General features: G+C 39.0%; 1 pseudogene; it reads right to left on the bottom strand.

Annotated features, from left to right (window-relative positions):
- LOC124722816 overlaps positions 1-20,279 on the bottom strand; it is a 55,078-nt pseudogene extending 34,799 nt beyond the window's left edge.
- Between the last annotated feature and the right edge of the window lie 220 nt (positions 20,280-20,499).

Below are 20,499 nucleotides of genomic sequence, written 5' to 3'. Positions count from 1 at the left end.
ACAATGAAAATAGCACTACCTGTCTCTGGACTGTATTCAAAACAAACACTAGCACTACTGGCACTATGGCTGACTAAACGGACTCTCTCTGACTGTATTCAAAACAAACACAAAATCTATGGAACACTATTACTAGCACTCGACAATTAAAGCTTCCTAAAAGCAAAAACACACGGAAGAGGAAGTGACAAGTAAGAAAAATAGAGTTAATACTTAAACTAGCGTAGCTCACTGCACAGCAGACGTGACGCAGACGGCAGTTACGATGACACTGACACTATAAGATTATTGAACGACTCATTGGGATTTTGAGTCTGACAATGCAGACACTTCTTCAATAATTCAGGATTGCCAGGTCTCTGTAAACAGGTTTTATGATATCCACAACTGCTGCTGGGATAGAATGTTTATGTCTGTATGACCTGTTTGAGTACTGGGCATTGCGGTAATTGCACCATGAACCAGATCCAGGAGGGCAAAGATGGTGTACTGGTTTATCATCAGCTGACAGTCTCTGGAAGAAGGTAGCCCATACTGCCTGCTTCATTTTCAACAAATCCTCAGTATTATTTCTAATGGCAATCTCATAATACTGTTGTAGTTCATCAATCATTTTGTCTGTCAGCCTGCTTCTTATGGTCTTACCACCTGAAAGTTTCTTGTCTCTCAAACTTTGTTTCAACTTCCTCAATCTGGTACCCATCCTCTTCTGGACATGACCAACACATTCCATTTCTGTGATAAGCTTCTCACCATAAGGCTGAGTGGCTACTACACTGTTATATGCATTTGACTCTGCCTAACCTAAGAACTTAGTGTAACACACTCGCCTTTAGTTTACAGATCGATTATAAATTTCAACAGCTGCACAGGCCTCCGTACGACTAGTTGTCCTTCATAATTTCTGTCACAGATATGCCCTTCTTCATTCCCTGATTTATACTTATAACAATGTTTGGTTAAAATCTGGAAATCTATTAGCTTTCCAGTATCCACACTGGTCACTGTAGCAACACAATTCTTAGAACTGCAGCTGCGCTTCTACCAAGTGCCCCAAAAGCTACTGATATGTCAATCATACCATCGTTTATTTCAGCAGCTTCATTTGCAGCACCCTTAATTGACTCACATGCAGCAGATTTCACAGCAGCTCCAATAAATCCTGCATACTTGTCCATTTTACAAAGTGGGCGTGGCATATACATCATGACACACATTGTTTCTGCTGCAGTGTGTCCTTTGCCAATAGCTCTCAATCCATAAAACCACCTAACATTTATTTCAAAATAATTATCTTTACACTTATCAGAATTCCAAAATGAATGAGTATATTTGCAACTGGCAGAATTAATGATAAGTTTCCTGGCTTGTCCATTTGATACCTCAATGTCTTCATGTAAACTAACTGGCCCTCCACATACATACAGCACACACATTCACATAACATCCCTATTAGGATGTGTAAATGTATCAGAATATAACCTAACCTACCGTTTACATGAGGTTTGTTTTGAGATAACTGTGTTATCACTATGTTTCATTTTAATCTTCGAAGCACTAATGGGTGTTTCGCTAGATACTCATGAGTTTGCCAGTATTTCATTGTCTGTAACTTCACACACCACATGCTGAACACAATGTTTCTCTTTATTCAAAAATTTATTACCATGAAACCCACATTTCTTAAAAACACTTCATTTTGGAGTCATACTTTTTGAGAGATTTACCAGTCTATTCATCACTTTTCCTCGGAAAAACGTTAGCACTTCGATATACAAAGCATGTTTATACTATGAAAAGATATGATACTATTTTTGACACTGCTACCAATACAAACACATAACTTAACCTTCATAACACAGCAATCCACAGCTTTCTACAGGGTGGTCCACTGATAGTGACCGGGCCAAATATCTCACGAAATAAGCATCAAATGAAAAAACTACAAAGAACGAAATTCGTCTAGCTTGAAGGGAGAAACCAGATGGCGCTATGGTTGGCCTGCTAGATGGCACTGCCATAGGTCAAACTCATAACAACTGCATTTTTTAAAAATAGGAATCCCCATTTTTTTATTAGATATTCATGTAGTACGTAAAGAAATATGAATGTTTTAGCTGGACCACTTTTTTCGCTTTGTGATAGATGGGGCTGTAATAGTCAAAAATGGTTCAAATGGCTCTGAGCACTATGGGACTTAACTTCTGAGGTCATCAGTCCCCTAGAACTTAGAACTACTTAAACCTAACTAACCTAAGGACATCACACACATCCATGCCCGAGGCAAGATTCGAACCTGCGACCGTAGCGGTCGCGCATTTCCAGACTGTAGTGCCTAGCACCGCTCGGCCACTCCAGCCAGCTGCTGTAATAGTCACAAACATGTAAGTATGTGGTATCACATAACATTCCGCCAGTGCGGACGGTATTTGCTTCATGATACATTACCCGTGTTAAAATGGACTGTTTACCAACTGTGGAAAAAAGTCGATATCGTGTTAATGTATGGCTATTGTGATCAAAATGCCCAAGGGGCGTGTGCTATGTATGCTGCTCGGTATCCTGGATGACATCATCGAAGTGTCCGGACCATTCGCCGGATAGTTACATTATTTAAGGAAACAGGAAGTGTCCAGCCTCATGTGAAACACCAACCACGACCTGCAACAAATGATGATGCCCTAGTAGGTGTTTTAGCTGCTGGGGCAGCTAATCCACACATCAGTAGCAGACAAATTGCGCAAGAATTGGGAATCTCAAAAACGTCAGTGTTGAGAATGCTACATCAACATCGATTGCACCCGTACCATATTTCTATGCACCAGGAATTGCATGGCGATGACTTTGAACGTCATGTACAGTTCTGCCACAGGGCACAAGAGAAATTACGGGACGATGAAAGATTTTTTGCATGCGTTCTATTTAGCGATGAAGCATCATTCACCAACAGCAGTAACCTAAACCGCCATAATATGCACTATTGGCCAACGGAAAATCTACGATGGCAGCGACAAGTGGAACAGCAGCGACCTTGGCAGGTTAATGTATGGTGTGGCATTAAGGGAGGAAGGATAATTGGCCCCCATTTTATCGATGGCAATCTAAATGGTGCAATGTATGCTGATTTCCTGCGTAATGTTCTACCAATGTTACTACAAGATGTTTCACTGCATGACAGAATGGCAATGTACTTCCAACATGATGGATGTCCGGCACATAGTTTGCGTGCGGTTGAAGCAGCATTGAATAGCATATTTCATGACAGGTGGATTGGTCATCAAGGCACCATACCATGGCTCGCACATTCACCGGATCTGATGTCCCCAGATTTCTTTCTGTGGGGAAAGTTGAAGGATATTTGCTATCGTGATCCACCGACAATGCCTGACAACATGCGTCAGTGCATTGTCAATGCATGTGCGAACATTACGGAAGGCGAACTACTCACTGTTGAGAGGAATGTCATTACATGTATTGCCAAAGGCATTGAGGTTGACAGACATCATTTTGAGCATTTATTGCATTAATGTGGTATTTACAGGTAATCACGCCGTAACAGCATGCGTTCTTAGAAATGATAAGTTCACAAAGGTACATGTATCACATTGGAACAACCGAAATAAAATGTTCAAATGTACCTACATTCTGTATTTTAATTTAAAAAACCTACCTGTTACCAACTGTTTGTCTAAAATTATGAGACATATGTTTGTGACTATTACAGCGCCATCTATCACAAAGCGAAGAAAGTGGTCCAACTAAAACATTCATATTTCTTTACGTATTACACGAATATGTAATAAAAAATGGGGTTCCTATTTAAAAAAACACAGTTGATATCAGTTTGATCTATGGCAGCGCCTTATAGCAGGCCAACCATTGCGCCAGCTGGTTTCCCCTTTCGAGCTAGACAAATTTCGTTCTTTGTAGTTTTTTCATTTGACACTTATTTCGTGAGATATGTGGCCCGGTCACGATCAATGGACTACCCTGTATATAAAAAATTACCGATTTTATTAGGTCTTGAAGTAATGCATGTAAAAATTTTAACATTTTCAACTGGTGTAGATTATATTTTAGAAAATAAAGTAAAATACTTCCCACGCAAGTTTATAAGTAATATACATATCATTTTATTTGGAAAATTGCAAATTTTATAATCAGATAAAAACCCGAAAAAAAGAACAAGAATGTTTTCCCCTTCTAACTCCCCTTAAAGTTACGGAAATGTGCTAGCTTTCGGAGCCAGTGGCTTCTTCTTCTGGCAGAAACAATGAAGGGGAAGGAAAAGGGAAGTAAGAAAAGGATTGTCAAGGTTTAGAAAATGGGGAGAGTTGCAGAAAAGCTACAGAGAAACCCAGGCCAGGACAGACTTACTGAATGGGATGAGAAATATGTAACTAAACCAGTCCATCTCTCATACCACCAGCAGATGTGAAGTATTCTTGTGATTGGTAGTAAGTCATAAACATTAAATTATTTTCAATGTATGTTCATATGTAATACTTCACGTACCTTTGAGGTATCATTGGGCCCATTGGGAAGAGGATCAAAATCAGGCCACTGCTTTCTAATTATTTGGAGCATTTCACTAAATGAGACCATCTTCCCATCATTCCATTTGTTGCCGCTGAAGGGCATGTACTCGATAAATCTTACATCAACATTTACTCTTTTGTTAACTCCACAAAACTGCACACTTCATCTTCATTAAAATCTCGCATTACAACACAATTCATCTGTGGAAGAAAGACACCATTAAAAACTTGGTATGAGATAAAGCTTGGTTTAAACAGAGTTTGAAAGACTTTTCGATAGGCAACTCATCCTACTCTATAGATGAATATCTTAACAGTGGCTGTTAGGCCAGCTTAAATAAGAATGTCTGTTAGATTTCAGTTCTGAGAGCACTTTGTCATAACAGTCAAGATTATGTACTTTTTGTTTGATAAATTTATTAATAGTGCATAACAATGTTTCAGTCTGACAGCGTATCAATTCTGAAAATATTAGCTGTTCCAGTTTGTATTGTATTCACCTAGTTTGACAATCTCCTGACAAATGATCAGGGTATTCAAATGTTTTATATTTTTTATGTTATACTTTCTGGCATGTTACTCACCCATGAGAATCATCTCATGTTTTGGGTCTTGGAACAAAAGCTGAATCTAATCTAATCTAACCTACAAAATAATGGTTCTACAAGTCTGTTGTTATATTTGTATACCTCACTGATTCTGTTAAATTAATCTTTTTCTTCTTTTTAGAGAATGTGGGAATTTATCTTAGCATGCCAAGCTGTTAACCTTCTTAGCAATTTACGAAAATTAAACTACATACATCTCCAATTTTTTTCCCCACTCCAACGCACACATCTTTTGCTGAAGGTATTATTTTAACTATTACATTAAATTATGAAGCTTTCTTGAAATTGTGCTGCCATTTGTGAAACAACTTTAAAAGTGTTCTCAAGATAAAAGGTCTTCACAAAAAGAGCATTCAGTATCTGTGCAGGTGGTAACACTGACAGCCTTCATACAAACAAACCCAAATGGTAGAACATCCTGCTTTACACATACATGCAATGGCAGAAAAAAGGAAAAGAGCACACCTTTCATTCAAGCATTGAATATATAAACTGATGAGACAAAACACTATGACCTTCTGTTTGATAATGTGTTTGTCCACTGTTGGAACACAATACAGCAGTGATTTTGTGTGGGACAAGTTCAACAAATTTCAGGTATGTTCCCAGCATTATGTGAGGTATGTTCCCAGCATTATGCAGCACCGCATGTCTAAGCACAGGTCATGTAATTCCCATAAATTGGAGATCAGTGGTTTCTGGGTGCAGAACTGGTATCTGATAGCATCGCAGATGTATTCCATCAGATTCAGAAGGGGTGAATTTGATTGTGGCCTCGTGACACTGAAAGTCATATTGTTGAAACATGTCACCTTCATTAGGGACAGGGTGCGGACAGTGCACAATAATGTTCACACAGAACAAAGCTGTTATGGAGCCTTCAGTTACTACCACAGGACCCACAGAAGACCAGGTGAATGTCCTCCATAGCATAATATTGCTCCCACTGGCCTACGTCTGTAGCAAAGTGCACCTTTCAAGCACCAATTCACTCTGTTGACAGTGTATGTGCACAAAACCGCCAAGCAGGTGTAATGCGAAACATGAATGATTCAACCAGATGACACATTTCTATTGATTCACTGCCCAATCTCAATGCTCCTGAGCCACAGAAATTGTAATTCAACAGTGTTGTCAACATGGGAACATACAGGGGTTGTCTGCAGCAGGGCCCTATGTTTAACAATGTGCAATGAATGGTGTGCTCTGAAATACTCGTGCTTCCACCAGCACTGTGTCATCAGACCTGCCACAGAAATTAGCTTTCTCAGCCGAATGTCATCTTTTTTAAAGGAACCATCCCAGAATTTGTCTTAAATCATTTAGGGAAATCGAGGAAAAGCCAAATTTTGGTGGCCCGATGGGACTCGGGTCCGTTGTCCTCTCGAAGGCAAGTCCACTGTCTGACCACTGTGGTGGCATGACCTAGTCTTAATTAAGCCAGAAAATCCTGGGAAATGCTGACATACTTATTGATTTAAGATATAACAATTTAAAACAATCCTTTCATGAATTTCACTACAATTTTCTGCTCTTTTGAAAAAAAATTTCTTTTGACTGTTTTGATATTGTTTAGTATGTTTAAATAATGATGGCAGTCTCTATAAAAGGGCAGTTTGACTTTTAAGTTTAGTTATACTGTTTTAAACTACATCCTTCATCTATTTGTCCACACAGAAGTGCTATAGGATATAACTTGAAGACTATGGTGAGGTGGTTGGGGACAATCATGTGTTGAGAAGGTGGTGCTGCCAGAAATGAAGTGTGACACTGCATACAGGGAGAATAAAAATACTCTATTCCATATTCATTTACAATCTAATTCTGGCCCCCATATGGTTTTACTTTTCTCCAATAAGAAAAAAGAAATTGTCAGTAACTGTCTTTATAAGGTCTTAAAAGGAAACAAACAATAGAAAATCTAGGCTGGAATAATGACCATATTATAAAAAAGATACATTGCTATTCACAGTATACAGGAGATGTTAGGTCACAGACAAGCACAACAAAAAGACTACTAAACACATAAGCTTTCAATCAGAAAGTCTTCTTCCAAAGTGGACAAAACACACACACACACACACACACACACACACACACACACACACACACACACATGACCGTTGTTTCTCCCATGATGCGCAGTTGCTCCCAGTCTGGCCCTAGCAGCCAGAGACAGTGGTCATGTATGTGTGATCTGCATTTGCGCGCATGTGTGTGTGTGTGTGTGTGTGTGTGTGTGTGTGTGTGTGTGTGTGTGTGTGTGTGTGTGTGTGTGTATGTGCATTACTTCTGCAAACCTTTCAGAAAGGACACGGTATGCACTTCATTCAGCAAGATGAGTAATAAACAATATTAGCAATACTGCATCAAACTTGTTCACTTTCATCTTTGGATTAAACATTCGATTTCAGAGAGTACAGAATTTGGCAGAATCAAATTTTGGGGATATGTGGAACTGGGACAGTGGCATATTTTTCACCCATTCAACAAACTAAGCACTGCTGATTGCTACTTTTATTGTGTCTGCTGCTGCAATGCATATATGAAACTGTAAGTGCAGCATCTATGATGGAATAAAATGTTATACAAATGAAACAAACTCTCGTTCAGAACATGTTCTCTCATACACAGTCTATTATTTGGTTCTTGTTGATCATTATCAAAGAAAGCACCAGTGTAAGTAACAAGAAATAGTAGTCTCTTGCCATTGTTTCGCTAATGAGACGATTTCTCTCTCTTTTCTTCTTTCACAAAGAAAAAGGAGCCACAATTGCACTTTGTGTGCCAGTTACTTTCCAATACATTGGCACCAGCTGATCTTATTTAAGAATACTCAACTTTCGTAGCCATACAGCACATCCTTTGCTTCCTGGCCTAAATCCAAGTTAACTCCCAGCCCCCCTGCCTCCCCCCCCCCCCCCCACACACACACGCCACTCCCCCCCCTCTCCCCCCCCCCCAAATCAGCTAGTTGTGTGCTGTTATCTCACGTCACACCCTAGTCTATGAGTGCCCAGCTGTCTGTCGCCTGACCCCTCTACCTGCACCCCTAGCTAGCCCACAGATGGCTCCCCACTCTCCCACGAGCCACTAAATGCTTCCCTCCAAACCCCTCCCATCTCTCTCCATCTCTCACATTGCCTCAATCCACCCCATCCTACCCCACTCTAAAGCCCCACCTCACTCCAGAACACTCACCGTGGGCCAGTAAAGAGCTGGCAGTTGAGCGACCACAACATAAGGAGACATGCGCACGCATGTGTGTGTGTGTGTGTGTGTGTGTGTGTGTGTGTGTGTGTGTGTGTGTGTGTGTGCGCGCGCATGTTTTCCCTACAGCTATAAAAAGAAAGTGCATTCTGGAAGCTCGCCAAGCAACGTACCTTTTAGTTTGGAAGGTAGAAGATGAGGTACTGGTGGAAGTAAAGCTGTGAGGACGGGTCGTGAGTCGTGCATGGATAGCTCAGATGGTAGAGCACTTGCCCATGAAAGGCAAAGGTCCCAAGTTTGACTCTTGGTCCGGCACACAGTTTTAATCTGCCACGAAGTTTCATATCAGTGCACACTCCACTGCACAGTTAAAATCTCATTCTACATACCTTTTGTTCATGTGCCTATCGATGAGACAGTGCTTCTGCCTTTTGGTGAGCCATCTCCTTTATTCCTAAATAATTCGTAATTTTCAACAGAAACTTTCCGTACGTTATTATTGCATCCTACATTACAATATGCAATTTCCACAATATGTGGTCATCTGTGAATATAATGGTGGTAACAACTGTAGGAGACCAAAAACTGACTGCCTACAAGTTCAAGTTATTGTACGCTGCAGTAGTTATGCAGAGGTGAAGAGGGTCACACAGGATAGGCTAGCATGGGAAACTCCATGAAACCAATCTTCAGATGGAAGATCACAACAATAAAAACATTTGATTCAGCATACACCAGACTCCAAACAGTGTACACAACCTGTATGCTCAGAAACACAGAAAATCATATTGGTTCCATCAGCAGGAAACTTCGGCCCATAATTGTTATGGAACACTGCGGTGATTTTGTTCATTAATAAAACCCAAAACTGGGGAGTAATAAGAGAGTATTGTTGTAACATCTTATCAACCTGGCTATCTAAATACATATTAAGAAGACTGGTAAAGTGTTATTTTAAAGCGCCACGAAAGTATTTGAGCAATGTATAAAATTAGAGAATCAGTGCATAATATTGAAAGCCTATCTACATTATCTATATCTGCATGACTAGTCTGTAATTCACAATTAAATGCTGGCAGAGGGTTCAGAGAACCACCCTCAACCTATTTATCTACCATTACACTCCCCTACAGCATTTGAGGAAGAACAAACACTTCAATATTTCCGTACAAGCCTTGATTTCTCTTATTTTATTATAATGATCATTTCTCCCTATGTAAGAGGGCTCTAACAAAATATTTTCACATTCGGGGGAGAATGTTGATGATTGAAATTTTAAGAACCTGCTCCAGCAAAATGCTTTTGCTTTAATGACTGCCACCCCAATTCACATGCGATATCTGTGGCATGCACTTTCCTGTTTCCCAATAATACAAAATGAGCTGCCCTTCTTTGAACTTTTAAATGATGTCCTCTGTCAGTCCTACCTGGTAAGGATCCCACACCATGCAGAATACTCCAAAAGAGGACAGACAAGTATAGTTGTAGATAGTCTCTTTAGTAATCCTAATCTTCTAAATGTTTTACTATTAAATCACAGTCTTTTGTTTGCTTTCCCACCGCATTATCTATGTGAGCATTCCAATTTAACTTATTTGTAAATGTAATTCCTAAGTATTCAGTAGACTTCACAGCCTTTAGATCTGCGTGAATTATCATGTAACCAAAATTTAGTAGATGCCTTTAACTACTCATTCGGATGACATAACAATTTTTATTATTTAAGGTCAGTTACCACTTTTTGCATCATATGGATAGGTAGCCTAAATCATTTTGCAGTTCATTTTGATCATCTGATCACTTTACAAGACAGTAAATGATTTGCAAGACTGTAAATGATAGCATCATCTAAGAGGACTGCTCCGATGCTCTCTTAAATTCTTAATGTAGATTGGCAACAGCAGTTGGTCTATAACACTTCCTTGAGGAATGTCAGATATCACTTCTGTTTTACTTGATGATTTTCCATCAATTACTATGAACTGTGACCTTTCTGACAGGAAACCACACATCCAGTTGCACAACTGAGACAATACGCCATATGATTAGAAAATGCTTGTGAGGAACTGTTTCAAAAAGTCTTCTGGAAATCTACAAATATGGAATCAATTTGAGATCCCCAGTCGACAGCACTTATTACTTTGTGTGGCTAAAGAGCTAGCTGTGTTTTAAAAGGTCGATATTTCTGAATCTATCTTGGCTATTTATCAATGAATCATTATCTTTGAGATAATTCATAATATTCAAACACAATATATGTTCCAAAATCCTAATGCAAATCAACATTAGTGATATGAGTCCGTTATTTAGTAGATTACTCCTCTTTTCTTTCTTGAGCATTGGTGTGACCTGAGCAACTTTTCAGTCTCTAGGTATGGATCTTTATCAAATGAGCGGCTATATATGATTTCTAATGGAGCTATTGAATCAGCATTCTCTGAAAGAAACATAACTGCTTTATGACACTGAGGAGAGCTACTACTAAGTTACTCACAGTTGCAGTTGTTCTTGATTTGAATACTGCTATATTTACTTTGTTGTCTTTGGTGAAGAAATTTCAGAAATCCGTGTTTAGTAACCCTGCTTTAGTAGCACTGTCATCAGTAACATTACCACAGCTATTGCGCAGTGAAGGTATTGGTTGTGTCTTGCCATTGGTGTACTACACATGCAACCAGAACCTCTTTGGATTTTCTTCCAGATTTCAAAACGAAGTTTCACTATGGGAACTATTAAACACATCTTGCACTGAAACCCACCCTAAGTTTCGAGCTTCAGTAAAACATCGCTAATCTTGGAGATTTTGCATTCTTTTAAACTTTTACATGCTTTTTTTCATTGCTTCCGCAGCTGAGTTTTGACATATTTTGTGCACCACCCTTTTAATTTATTTGGTATCCTTTCAATTTATTTGGTATATATCTCATAATTGATGTCGATACTATTTCTCTGAATTTAAACCATGTCTGGTCTACACTTCCATAGTCAGACTTGAAGGAGTAGAGACTTAGTAGAGACCATCTCCTTGGAAGGCATCAAGTTAATTTTTATCTGCTTTCTCATTAAATGCCCTATTGTGTACGGCTGAAAATTAATAGAGATAAGGCAAACAGAATGTGCAAAGTAAGTGGAAATTACTCGTCTCTTCCCCGATTACAGTGCAATAGAAGATACTACAAGATGTTGACAGATTTCCATATCTCGGTAGCTTTATATGTAATAATGAGGTCACAGATGCAGAAATCACCAGCAGAACTGGAAAATCAGTCCATATGGCAATTAGGTCTGTAATATGTCAACAAAGCTTTGACTGTACTCCTTTATCGTTTTTATGTGTGAGACTTGGAAAATGTCAGTAAAATCAGCACACAGTCTCCATATTTTTCACCAGCAATGCTAGAGATGAATTCTGAAGATGTTAACCCAACCAAGTTACAAACGATGAAGTGCTGAGAATACGACGTCTAGACAGCCTGCACAAAATTATTGTTGAAAGAAGACTGAAGATTGCAGGTTATGTTCTACGCATGTAAGGTGGAACAATCCCAAAATCAACACTGTTGTGGAAATCAATGGACAGATACAGATGTACAGGAAGACCTTTTAACACTTGGAACTTTTGCAATGAATCTTCAATGCATGGACACAAACTTGGAGGAAGGTGAGAACGTGGCAGCTGATCGAGTGAACTAGTGGAAACCAGTTCCTTGTATGGTACACAGCAAATCTGAGTAAGTTAGTAAGTAAGTAAGTAAGTAAGTAAAGTAAGTACAACTTGATGTGTATTCTTCAAATTGTGAGTTTTATGAGAAAGGTGATAGGTACTTACCAATCAGCATTCCCTCACACGAACTGACATTGTCTCTTTGTAAATTCTACTGTGCTAACAATTATCTACTGAGAATCCTCGACTAGGTCTCCGCAGCTCAAATGAGCCAGTTTCTTTTAAATTTCTGTCTTTGGCTATAATTGTCTTCCAAGTATGGTGACACAACATCCTGTCATGAAACTTTTGCCTTTACACTTGTTTACTTTTCTGGACTCTGCCTTTTTCTGCACTGTGCACTAAATACACTATGTGATTAACGCCCAATCTCCAACAGCCAATCGTGAACTGTAAACGGTTGTAAACTCTACCAGGGCACATAACAAACAATTAACATTTGTGTTTTAGTGTTCTAAGCTGTGAGGTCATCAGCGGACAAATAATTTAGTACCTATTCCTGGACAGCCGGAGTGGCCGTGCGGTTCTAGGCGCTACAGTCTGGAACCGAATGACCGCTACGTTCACAGGTTCGAATCCTGCCTCGGGCATGGATGTGTGTGATGTCCTTAGGTTAGTTAGTTTAATTAGTTCTAAGTTCTAGGCGACTGATGACCTCAGAAGTTAAGTCGCATAGTGCTCAGAGCCATTTGAACCTATTCCTGACGTGCTGTTGTTTGGAACAACAACTGACATGATCCAAAATATTACTTTCTTTTATTATAGCTTCACTTTTATTTTGTCTAATGATTACTAATTTCAGTATCAAATTCCATCATCAAGCCACTATATGATCAGAAAGCATAGTGTATCGTTAAAATATTGTTTAATAAACAGATTACCATCATATCATCATTCCTTAAAGTAATGTCCAAAGTGGAAGGCCAGATGATTAATTTTGAGTATATACAAAAGTCAGAGTACTGAACCGGATATGAAAGAAGGAAAACCAGAAGGGCAGTGAGAGACGGGTGCCTTCTATCACCTTACTTCCTTAATATGTTCATCAAGGAAGTAATAACAACAACAAAGAAAAGATGACAAGAATCAAAAGGTAATTTCTGGAATACTCCAAGGAAATGCGATAGGACCATTACATTTACAATGTATATAAATGATCCAGTAGAAAGTGTCAGAGGCTCCTTAATATTGTTCACAGGTACTACACTTGTCCATCAGAAAGTAGCAACAACAGAAGACAGTATCAATTTGCACAATGACCTGCAGAGGATTGGTGAATGATGGAGGCTCTGGCAGTTGACCCTGCACATAAATAAATGTAACATATCACACACACACACACACACACACACACAGGAAAAGAAATCCAATACTGCCAATACTGTACAACTACACTATTAATGACAAATTGCTGGAAACAGAATCTACCATAAAATATCTAGAAGTAACTATCCAGAGCAACCTTAAAGTGGAATGACCACATAAAACAGCAATAGAAAAGCAGATGCCAGACTAAGATTCACAGGAAGAATCTTAAGTGAATGTAAATTACCTGTGTCCTTACCCAGTAGGACTGACAGAAGAGAGAAAGAAGATCCAATGAAGTGCGGAGTGTTTTGTCACAGGATCATTTAGTCGCTGTGACATCATTACAGATATGCTCAGCAACTCCAGTGGTAGATGCAATAAGAGAGCAGTTGTGCATCACGGAAAGATTTACTACCCAAATTTCGAGAGAGTAGTTTCCGAGAAGAGTCTGACAACATAATAGTTTCTCTCATATACAATTCACGAAATGATCATGAGAAGAAAATTTGAGAAGTTAGAGATAATACAGAAGCGTACTGACAGTCACTCTTCCCAAGCACTGTTCACAAGTGGAACAAGGCAGAGGGGATCAGTTGGTGGCATGAGACGTACCCCCTGCCACACACAGTTAAGTGGTTTTTGGAGCATGATGTCGATATGGAAACTTAATTGCATGCATATACACTGCAGATTGACGACATCGCAATAGTAAATCAGAGTAGGAACTAAATAAAATGTTTCAGGCCTTAAATCAAGAAGTGGTAAAACTAAAGCTAAAAATGAATACAAAGAAGACAAAAGTTATGGCTACAGACAAGAAAGGAGGTGGAGGTAGGACTGACACAAGAACAGGCAATGAGCAACTCAAGAAAGGAACTGAAATTCACTATCTCAGTAGCATTTTGCAAGAAAACTATCAATATTTCAAGGCATTCAAGAAAAGAAAAGCACAGGTGAAGAGTTCCTTCCAAAATAAGAAGAAGCTGCAACTGAATAAACATATCAGCTTCCACATTAAGAAAATATTTGTAAAGACCTTTGTGTGGAGTGTTCTGACACACAGATGCAAAATCTGTACATTAGAAAAGCCAAAGGAAGCTCACCTCAAACCTGCTGAAATGTGGTTCTGGAGGAGAAGTACAAGAACTAGCTGCATTGACAGAAAAATTAAAGGAAATAGGAGAGAAGAAAGAACCACTGAAAGTTATAGGCCAGGGCAAAGCAAAATACACTGGACACTTAACTGGAGACAATAATCTTTTAAAAAACATTTCTGAAGGCAAGATCGTAGGTAAGAAAACAAGGGGATGACTGAGAACATCCTACTTAAACAATATGATCAATGAATGGGATTTTCTTCACACATGGAGATGAAGACAACTGCTGAAGAGAGGAAGCTGTGGCTGCACAGACAAGGTTTAACCTTTTGGAAGAGTAAGGACAAACTAATACAAAATATGAGTCTGCATGGTAGCTACATATGGAATAAATGACAACTTCTTGTGTGCACTCATCAAGTCACTTACCCCAGTAGGTGTCTTATCTACTAAAAGTAAAGGTCACTGTTGTGCTTTCAATAGATGTGAACTGCACCCTGAAAATGGTATGTCTAGTTTGCAGTTGTACAGAAGCTTTTTATTTTGCAAAATGGTTCAAATGGCTCTAAGCAGTATGGGACTTAACGTCTGAGGTCATCAGTCCCCCAGACTTAGAACTACTTAAACCTATCTAACCTAAGGACATCCCTGCCTAAGGCAGGATTCGAACCGGCGACCGTAGCAGCAGCACGGTTCCGGACTGAAGTACCTAGAACCGCTTGGCCACAGTGGTCAGCTTTTATTTTGCAAAGAAATTTTTGATAATAAGATGAACTGATGCTGGTACTTGCTACTGAAACCTGTAGTACTTAGACACAACAAAAGTGTGACTACAGAATTAAGAATAATTTTTCCAAACAATCGAGTATTTTTTCAAAACAACACCACAATAGAGGAAACTTATTTTAAAATAAAGACACAAAAGAAAAAAAGAGAAACTGTAAAGATCTTGAGTCTCATAAGACTCTCTTGAGAGGAAAATATAAGATATTTAATTGGTAAACTTGCAAGGCATACTTTTTTATGTTGTATAAACTATGAAACTGTTAGCATCGTCAGCTAAAATTTACTTCTTCTGTCTTAATATACCTTCCTTCATTTACAGCTGCAGTGTGGAGACAGGGGTGAGGGTGGGAGCGGTGATGGGGGCGAGGGTGAGGGCGTACTGCTTTAAAATGGTGATTCTTGTATTGATATTCTTAACAACAGATTTATATCTTTTGCTTATGAAAGTCTGCATGCGATGACAGCTGCACTAGTAATACCTTCACAGGGTCGTATTCAAGTTGCAAGGCTAGATCTATGCCAGCCATGACATGCTCCCAGCCTTTCCTCCTCGTGATCTGGTTGTAGCGTTGGGACTGCAGGGTGTCTAAGCTGATGTTCAGACCGTCAAGCCCTGCCCTCTGCAAGGCAACCAGCTGTCTTGTCAACATGAGGCCATCGGTTGTCATTAAGACACTTTCGAGATCTTTTATTTTCTTCAAGGCACCTGTGAAACAGCAAATTATTCTAAAGAAACTGAAACAAATAATTTGTAACATTGCTGCTGCATATGAAACAAACCTCCAGTTGATAAATTGAAAATACAAATTCCTTAAAAGTTAACTGTACATTTGCCCTAATACAAAGAGATAAGAAGGGTTAATAAACTGAATTGAAGAATGCAGGTTAAGATAGTAATGAAAAAATAATTAGAGGCATGAGATCACCTTCTGCAACAGGGAAATGGGAATCAATATGAACCATTACCCAGCTACTGTCAACTGATTCCACGTCTCCATGCACACTGTATAAACCACTGTGGGTTGTACGACAAAGTACATTGTTGTACCACACATTATGGTTTTTCCCCATTCAATGCTCATGTGGAGTGTGGGAAGAATGATTCTTTAAATGGTTCTGTGCATGTTGTAATTAATCTTGCCTTCATGGTCCCTATAGGAGTGATACATATGCGGTTATTGTATAATCCCTAAATACCTCACTTAATACAGGTTCCTGAAATTTCATAAGTTGGGTTTTGTCATATATTTGGCATCTATCTTCACTTGTCTGGCATTTCCAATTTGTAGTAGCTTCTTGATGCTCTCCCATGCATCAAATAAATCTATGATCAATCATGCTACACTATTTTGTATACATTCAATGTCTGCCATTAGCCTTATTTGTTATGGGTCATACTTAAGCAATATTCTAGAATGGGCCACACAAGTATTTTGTAAGCAATGTCCTCTATAGACTGATTACTTTTTCCAGTATCTTACCAATGAATTGAAGTCTGCATTCTGCTTTGCCTACAAGTGAGTCTATGTCACCATTTCATTTCATCCAGATATTTGTATGAGTTGACCAATTAAAACTGTGATTATTTGATAATGTAGTCATACAATACTGTCTTTTATTTGTTTTGTGATGTGCTCCAATTTACATTTCTGAAAACTTAAACTCAGTTGCCTATCTTTGGACCAATTTGAAATGTTATGATCTGACTCAAATTTGTGCAGATTTTTTTCAGGCAATAATTCATTATAGACAACTCTATCATCCAGGAAAAGTATGAGGCTCCTTATAATATCGTCTTCCAGAACATTAAGGTACAACATTAATGTAATGGTATAAATTACTATAACTGTATAAATAAGTTTATAAGTGTGTAAAATACATTGAACTATTTGTTACAACAAAACATTGTACTGGTATACTCAGCAAGATGTTAAATCAGCAGATAGCTACATTTTATGTTCAACATTTTGTGTACAGCATATATGCTGGAAAGTATTTATACCCAAATTAAATAAATCTGAAGAAATGGTAGGGTGTCTCTGGAAAAAAAATCCATAAAAACTCATACAGTCCAATTTGCTATTATGTCACTGTTACTGAAATATAATACAAAGTAACTGAATTCGATGAACATTCTCAGAGTGCAATATGCCTCAGAGTGAATGCACAGTAATGTCAACATTATTTTTCAAGGCTATGTTTGTGAAAATGGATGAAAGCAAACCACACATTTTGTTCTCAATCTGCGGAAGCATTATGCACTGTGAAACTCTGTACTGCTGTTCTACATAAAAGCTGTCTCATTGCCAACATCTTTCCCCTGCTGGCTGTTCTACACTTCTCATCACTGATTCAACATGTTGTAAGATATTTTATGCTGTATGACACCACAGTCCAATCTGGTTAGGATAGCATAAAAATAATATATGAATTTCAGTATTGAAACTGGAACAGCAGAACAGCTCTCATCACACTGGATATCAAATCGAGGTTGGATTACAGCCATGGGTACATCATTTCATGCTACTCAACTGTATGTCATATGTCAGAGTTCATCAACTGTAGTGGCTGGCGACTGGTGGCTGGCGACTGGTGGCATAGCCATCTCTTGGCATCCAGTGAACAGACGTTCTACACAGGTGACAGATTTGAAGAAAATGCTGGATACGGCAACAGTGGAACACTCTCTGTATCGAGGTAGCTCAGTACAGCTCAGGTGATGTGTAGTCTTGCATTATCTTGTTAAAAGATAACATCACGGAGCCCTTGAGAATAGGGCACAGCGATAGGCCTTAACAAAACACAAATGCAATGGCTGCTGTCCAAATTACTGGCTATGTGAACCAGAGGTTGTGACATGTATCCAGTTGCACCCCATACCATAACATCACATGCTGGACCCGCATGTGAATGACAGGTACAATCTGGCCAGGTCTGTTGGCATCAGAGCCTCCACACACAAGTACATCAATTGTGACGATGTTGCAGAACCGAGACTCATCTGATACGATGACACAGTGCCATTCCTGTGTCTGGCATTGTTGTCAGTTGCACCGCTGTCAGTTCACCTCTCTCTAGAGCTTCATTAAGGGCTTGACAGTCTGTGCTGCTCCAGATGCCATCACATTGTCTGTGTGGATACTTGTCTCACTGTATACAAGCCCACTTCCTGACTAAATGTACACAACTTCACTGCAGGATCACGTACGCATGAGTGAACACTTGTCTGCCCTCTCAGGTGCTAGTTGGGTGGCACTACTGAGGCCCTGCAAGGCATTTAGCATGGCCCTCCTGAACCTACCAATTCTATGTTCGCACAAAATGAGATTCTGAGCAATGCAAGCAGCAATATAGTGAAACAATAAACCAGAGCCTCAGCAGACCATGAGCCTGCCACTGCCAAATCTGGAATGCTGATAAACATTTCTCCTTCTTCCATTATGCTTAACACGGACTTCGTGTAAACAACCAACACTGAAATAGAATTTCTGAATGAGAAACCTGCTCCATAAGCTTTTTCTTGCATACAGAATATGCATGGGAGTGCTGAAAAGTAATGCCTCTGAATTATTTATTCTGTTCTCAATATCGGTCGAGGTATGACACGTCACGCATATTACTTGGTCAACTTTCCCACTTCACTGACTCGTGGCACACCCCCCTCCCGCAAACAGATGGAGTCACAATAGGCAGCCCACTCTGACCAGAGATTGTGAATATGTTTACGGTGCACTTCGAGGAAGAGGCGCTGATGTCATCCAAATGGAAATCCATCTTCTTCTTCGTCTTCTTCTTCTGTTATGTGGATAACACACTTGTCATCTGGCCTCATGGAAGAGACAAACTTCTTGACTTCTTTGTACATCTGAACTCCACACGCCACAAAATCAAATTCACTATGGAGACCAAAGAAGAAGGAAGACTACCATTCCTGCACATCATAGTCAGGAGAATAATGGACAGCACCCTGTGCCACAGCGTGTATCTGACTCTATAAAACACATAAACTCAGTTCTCCCTATGGCACTGTAAATAATTTCAATAACTTAAAGTGAGATGAATGTTGCAGCGTACATTTAATTTCCACTTTGGCTTTGCATTCAAGATCAGTCTTACCTGAGAGTGCAACATTACATCTTTGGTTAATTTAATTATATGTTCATTAGATTTTGGTTATAAGGCACGTTTTGCTGCCTAATGTTTCATCTCCAAATACTGGAAACAATCCATGGAGGAAGAGGAGTATGTAAGACATTGGTGGACCAGGTTGGAAGAATCTGAGAATTTCAATACTCTGTAGAAGACCTCAGTCATTTGAAAATAACTTTCAGACTTTGTGGCTATTCTAACAGATGTACATAAGGCACTACATTCTAAAATATTTGCATCTTTCACTGAAAAACAAGCAACTAGAGGAAAAGTTCTCTTGCCATTTGTAAAAACAGTCGCAGATCGCGACCTCCGAGTGCTATGAAGAGAAGGTATTGACGCAGTGCTTAAACCAAACTGAAGACCACAACAACAGCCATACTCAAGCAAATTGTTATGCAGTAGTTTCAGTGAATTTGACAATGATGTGGCTGCTTTCATGGTGGCCCAGTCATATTGTGGGGTAGGGAATGCCAGTGACAGGGCTGGAATTGTAGGTGACAGATGGATTTTTGGCAAAGCCTTGTGTCAATACCTCCTTAATTATTGAGCTGAAAAACCGTAAAAAACATTCATACAGCAAATCACACAAAAAAATTTCCTATTTCTGCAGGTATTGTGCCTTCTGTTTCTTTTTCATTACAAAAACATATTGATTCAAGTTTATAAAGTCACAACTATGTCACTGTGATTTGTGTAACACACATTCTGGAACATGTTCCAGGAATGTCATGAAACAGACAGCTTTAAATACTTACTCTAGCTCATCCTTCAAGACTTGCATGCCAACAAAAACACCATCTATCCAATCTGTTTTTATTTCACTTTCATGTAAAGATTTCTCCACAAAGGATATCATCTGCCATGTAGGCAGTGCAAGAGGAATTCCACACTCATATTTGGGCAATCAAGTGGATTCTGTGTCTTGTCAGAACCAAGCACAATCAACCCAATTTCATCTTTACCACTGGTAAATATCTGGAAACATATTAAATGGTAAAAATAAGTTTTGTTTATAACAAGTTGTTTACCAATAAAAACATCACACACAGATACTCTTTATAAAATTATTTAATTGG

This window comes from Schistocerca piceifrons, chromosome X (genome assembly GCF_021461385.2).
Source record: "Schistocerca piceifrons isolate TAMUIC-IGC-003096 chromosome X, iqSchPice1.1, whole genome shotgun sequence".
Taxonomy (NCBI): domain Eukaryota; kingdom Metazoa; phylum Arthropoda; class Insecta; order Orthoptera; family Acrididae; genus Schistocerca; species Schistocerca piceifrons.
The sequence above is the reverse complement of the archived record's forward strand: the minus strand, read 5'-3'. Positions and strand labels throughout refer to the sequence as shown.